At 30.4% G+C, this 6,000-nt stretch overlaps 1 long non-coding RNA gene across 1 annotated transcript in view; it reads left to right on the top strand.

Annotated features, from left to right (window-relative positions):
- The first annotated feature begins 1,093 nt into the window (after nt 1-1,093).
- Nucleotides 1,094-6,000, top strand: part of LOC141587210 (uncharacterized) — a 34,841-nt gene continuing 29,934 nt past the window's right edge. Inside the window, exon 1 of the long non-coding RNA XR_012519724.1 lies at nt 1,094-1,162. This is a non-coding gene — a long non-coding RNA (uncharacterized LOC141587210). The remainder of the gene's footprint in view (nt 1,163-6,000) is intronic.

Here is a 6,000-nt window from a genome sequence, read left to right as displayed (position 1 = left end):
CGTGGTCTGCAGTATTGTCCACCAATATGTCGATATGTGGTAGAGGGAAGTCATCTTTAGGACTTGCTTTGTTTAAGTCTCTAAAATCAACACAAACACGGATTCTCCCATCCTTTTTGGTACAGTACTCGGTACCCAAATCAGAATACTCGGAAACTTTGATGAACCCGGCTTTGAATTGCTTATCGACTTCTTCCTTGATCTTGAGAGCCCATTCTGTTCTCATTCGACGAAGCTTCTGTTTTACAGGCTTGAAACCTGGCTTAATCGTAATTCTGTGTTCGGCGATATCCCTGTCGATCCCTGGCATGTCTTTGTAGGACCACGCAAAAACGTCTTTGAACTCGTGTAGGAGGTCTATGAAGTCGGCCTTTTCGGTAGAGCTCAAGGTAGTCCCTATCCTAAGTTCTTGGGGTTCTAGTTCGGTTATTTTCAATTCCCTTTATTATTTTTATTACATATTATTATTAGTATTGTATTATTAAATTCACCGTCATACACTCCCATATTACACGAGTCACACGTGTGCCACACGTGAGCTCCAACAATTCCTGACTCACTATTATTTAATTATTTTATTTTCGTCTTACAACTTAATTATCTAATTTATATAATTATTAAATATCTTTTAAAACACATTTTAATATAATTCTACCGTCTTAAATACGGGGTATTACACGTACCCTCATCCCTTACTCAGAACCTTTGGATAGTGGACGACCTTATCCTTGGCAACGAGAGTCATTCTAGCAATAATAGGATGCTAAAAGAGGGACGAGTCTGTATCTTTAGTACCTATGTCAAGTACCGCTTTTTGCTTCGTTTGACCGAGTTATAAAATGGATTCGAACGGTTTTCAAGCATCCCATAATTTCTTGGTGGCGACTCCGAACATCTCTGTATCGTTTCAAGACCTTCATCGAAACGAAACCGACCGATCTAATGTGATCCGGTCAAAGCATTTCTATGTCACGGAACTTAGCTTTCGGACCGCTGCGATGTCCACGGATCGGTGTGCAGGTGGCCCATGTCCACAGGTACTTAATCGATCGAGGCACTGCATTACTCAACCCGTGTTTTATTTCCTAATTCCGTGACGGATTTGTTGAGGAACGGATCTAATACCACTTTCTAGACTTGTCTCTTGAATATTTACGAAAAGGTAAGGATTATCTACTCAATCTAAGCGTTATTTGATATGCAATTGTATGATTTGTTTTATTTGTGTTGCGACGGTGTTACAAGATGATATTGATATTGTCACATATACTTGAGACGGTTTATATTGTGAAGATGAACATTGCGATTAATAAGATGACGGGTTATTGCATATTATATTAATGTGAAAGTTATATTGTGATGAGATGTTGATGTGTACTGGTGTCGAGGGAGCGTGTTATTGATGATGCTACAATACTAGTGTCGAGGGAATGTACCTAGCATATTTATATATGGTGATATGGCACAGTGTCATAGAGTGTGCGATGGACTGAGACAGTGATGGCACGCGGGTAAGTTGTGACCATGTATGGTGATGAGGTTGTTGGTTCTATTAATGTAACTTTGGGTGACAAATCTATTTCAACTTTGTGATAAACCAATTGATATTTTCGGCAATTAGGTAGTAGTGAGACTAGCAAGTAATGGTTTGTGAGCTGTGTTGGATGCTGCGTGGGAATGGGACGATACGTGTACTTGGAGGAGTCAATCACTTAGTTCATGACATTGTTTAAAAGTTGTTCATACTAATGGAAAAAACCCTTATTGTGTCAGTTGTAGAGGGCCTTTTGCGTCGTATTTGGGGTGACGTATATCGAGATGTCCATCAGTTGTTTAGACTTCCGTTGTTTTCGGTTAGACTTTGGTTTATCAGTTATCTAACTGTTGGATAAATTGTAAGACAGTTCAAAAAGTTTCACAACAGTAATGTAATTTATTTAAAGTACCTTTTATCGTTGTCTTTTCTTACTCACTACCTCGGGAAACCGAGATGGTACATGCTCATTTAACTGAGAATGGTCTTGCTAAAGACTCAAAGTGGTATCAGAGAAAACGATCCTATGACATAAATTAATGGATCAAATGAACCGAACATGTGCCTAATTAAATGAACCCTGGGTAGAAACTTTTAGAATCCCCTCTTAATATGGTGAGGGAGACGTCCTTAATATGTACCATGCCTTTTTCAATCTGAACCGGTGACAGGGGAAAGTGTAGAGTGTGGGTAGATATAGTGTAATGCTATGTGGTTAGTTGTACTAGAATTTTTTATAAGTTCTTGAAAGTATGATTGGATGGATGCGAAATTTGAGCTACTATGAGATTGATACAATTGTGATATGAAGTGAGGAGAATATGATATACTGAGAAATTGGTTGGATGTACTGTTAATTCCTGGAGTATGATGTCAAGCTATGAGTTATGCGACTAAAATTGATTCATATGTCTAGTTTAATTAGTTAAGCGATAATGTTGATAGTATGTGATTTGTGGCAACTGTATGACGGTAATTTGATTTGAGCTAAAGTGAAAATATGAAATTACATGTAAAATTGGTTGGTTTTAGAATTACAGTATTCCGTGCATCATACGGCCTATTTGTATATTTTATTACTAGTTTAGATCTCGCACAATGAATGCGCGGTATTTATAAAGTTTTTATTTCTGTATTACTTAATCATGCTAAATTAACATCTCGTTAAATTTTCAAATTTCACGTCATTATTTTTAGGAAAATGATAAATACAGCCCTTAGGGCTGTATTTAAAGTGCCAAAAAAGGAATGAAAACCTTAATTCAAGCATTAATGACATCAATTTACGCGTAATTGTGTCTTAAATTCCTAATTTAATTCCATTTTTGGGAAGTAATTTAGTTCTTAAATACTGTATTTATCATTACCGATATTTTTATATGAGAAAAAAAAATTGAACTGCAAAATTATTTAAGAAAACTAAGTAAAATTGAACTATAAAATAATAGTGGTATCTCATTAACGTAATTGTTCATATTTTCTCGTTATTGTGTTTTGTTTCAAGAAAAAAAAAATGAAAATTAATCCAAGAGAACTGAGTAATGTGCTGAAATGTATTTTTTTAAAAAAGTTTTTTTTATACCACAAAACTAATGATTCCAATTTATAAATTCTCTTAATTTTTTTTGTCATGAAAGTAATCAAAACGATTTATAGTTTTGTTTATACATAGTACAGAGTATGAGTCAACTCATTTTGAAATAATAGCATCAATAAAGGATTTAATATTTTATAGTTTTATATTATTTATATTTTAATTAAAATATTATAGTTTATTATTTAGTAAAAATTATATAATTTGATGAAAAGATTGATTTTAATGAATAGAATTTTATAATGAAATACATTATAATTATTAATTTTATTATTTATTTAGTGAATACAATTAAATTATCAATAGTTTCCTTATTTAAAAAGATGCTTGTTGGAGGGAAATTTGTGAGTTCACCTATTCATTTAGTAGATAGGAGATTATAATTGTAAAAAAAGGTTAATCTTTAACTAGTGTAGATCCCCGTGCTACAGCACGGTATTTTTTAGTTTTGTTTTATAAAGAGACATTCTCATTAAATTAATTTTTTAAATGAACTGTGTACCTTTAATGTTATAATGTATTAATATAATCTTAGTAAGAGGTAGAAAATGAAAGTTTATTACCATCAAAGACACTTTGAGTTAAGTTATTTTGGCCTTAAACCATTTTTATTTTTCTATAAAATTTAACTCTATAATGCTATATCGTTGCATGAAACTAATTTATGACATTAAATTACAATTAAGTGATGTAAAAATGTAAAATCTAATTAAAATGCGTATAAACCTTATAAAAACCAGGTAAAAACAGTATACCACACACTCAAAAAAACGATTTACGAATAATTAGACTAATATTTTTTTTTATTTAAAAAATACATAAAAATTATTACGCCCTTTGAAATATATACTATATTTAAAGTGTAACTGATGAAGGGTTATATAAGAAACAGATTTACATAATTTTAGGGTGTAAGGCCCAGTTCTTTTGGACTGAAATTGTCTCAATCAATCAATCAATCGAATGGAGTTGAATCAACTCAATCAATCGAATCAATTGAATCGATCTCAATCGAATCAATCAATCGAAATAATAATAAAAAGATTATTATTATTATTATTATTATTATTATTATTATTAAAATAATAATAATAAAAATAATAAATATTATAATAAAAATAATACCAATAATAATAATAAATATTATTATAATATTATTCATTAATAATAATAATATATTAATATAATCTAATAAGATATATAAAAAAATAAAATATTAATATAATAATAAATAAAGTTATAATAATAATAATAATATATTAGTAATATAAATGATAACATTATTAATAATAATATAATATATGGGTAGAGTTCCGGTGAGAACGGGGCTTATCGTGAGAACCGTGAGAACAGCTCTCAACCGTCCATCAAATAAGACTCACGGCTGAGATTAAACGCGTGCTGCTCTTAAAATTTCACGAAAAACAAAAAATAAGAGTGTACATGTCAGCAATATCAAGCCTACGTAACAAAATCAAACCACACGAAACAAAATCAATCGATTTCACCATTAATCCTTCCTTAATTTGTAAATTTTTGTCTTTCGATATCAAATTTAGTGATCTAAAATCGCTTATTCATCATCAATTCTTTGTGTTCAAGCGCAAATCGAGTCAATTTGTTCAAACTTTTGCATTCATCGGCTATTCGCTTATTTCAAGATCAAAACTTTGTAAGAAAAATCGGAATTGATTTGGTCATTCATCCGAATTATTGTTTTCTACAAATCAATATTGAGGTATGTTCATTCAATATTATTTAATTCGTTTCTGAATCGTTGTTGAATTGATTTTATGATGATGTTAAAGTTAAATTTGATTAAATTCAACTTAATTTCGGATTTGATTAAATTTAATTAACTAGATGTAATGTACAGAACCACAAAAACATTAATTTTATAATGAAAAGTGTTAAATTAGGGTTTATAGTTTGTTTGTTTGGTTTTAGAAGGATGATAAACGCAAATGTACTTTGTGGTGAGAAACAATGTACTAAAAATAATGAGAAAGGAAAAGTGTGCAATTTGAAGTAACTGAAAAGTAATTTTGCATGTAAAAATAATGTGCTGTGTTGTGCTGTGTTGTGTTGTATACGTTTCATAAGGAAATGTCCAATCAGTCTTAGTGAAATGTGCATTATATATAATAAGTATGTGCATGTAATAATTACGTTTTGCAAGTGGTCTTGCAACTGTTCAATATGTCAAATGACGGATTGTAAGTTTTGCTTAAGTGGTGAAAAGACACAACTATTCACCTTAATTTCAATATTAATTCTAAATGTACATTATATTAATTATAAAAAACATGTTCCATCAAATAAATTGTCCACTATCTATAGTATATTCATAATTTGCATTTTCTCGATAATTAGGTACAACTAAAATATCATTAAGCACTCGTTTTTGGAAAATGTACATTATATAATATTAAAAGGTACATTAAATTATTTAAAAAAGAACATGGAACATTATTTGGAAAATAAATGTGCTTTCAGTTTAATTCAAATGTCCATTACGTATATTTATAGTGTGAATATACTGTTTTATGCGAGACATTTAACTAACATAGATAACTTCTCCCAATTTATTAATTACCATGATTATGTTTGTGGCAGTTGAAAAGACACAACTGTTCACCAAATTTAATCTCTTCTACTGAATTAATCCACTATATAAACCAAGGAGTACACAATTACTTTTCCATCTTACCTTCATTTCTAAAACCTTTTCCAATAACCAAAACTTTTAATCTCTTGAAAAAGTATTTAATTTTCTTAAAAAAAAACAATGGACTACTCAAAATGCACGATAGTTGCCTACAAGAATGATCTCACAAAGAAAATTTCATGAACCATTATAGGGATTGGAAAG

The sequence above is a fragment of the Silene latifolia genome, chromosome 6 (genome assembly GCF_048544455.1).
Source record: "Silene latifolia isolate original U9 population chromosome 6, ASM4854445v1, whole genome shotgun sequence".
NCBI classification, from domain to species: Eukaryota; Viridiplantae; Streptophyta; class Magnoliopsida; order Caryophyllales; family Caryophyllaceae; genus Silene; species Silene latifolia.
This window is presented reverse-complemented; position numbering and strand designations above follow the sequence as displayed.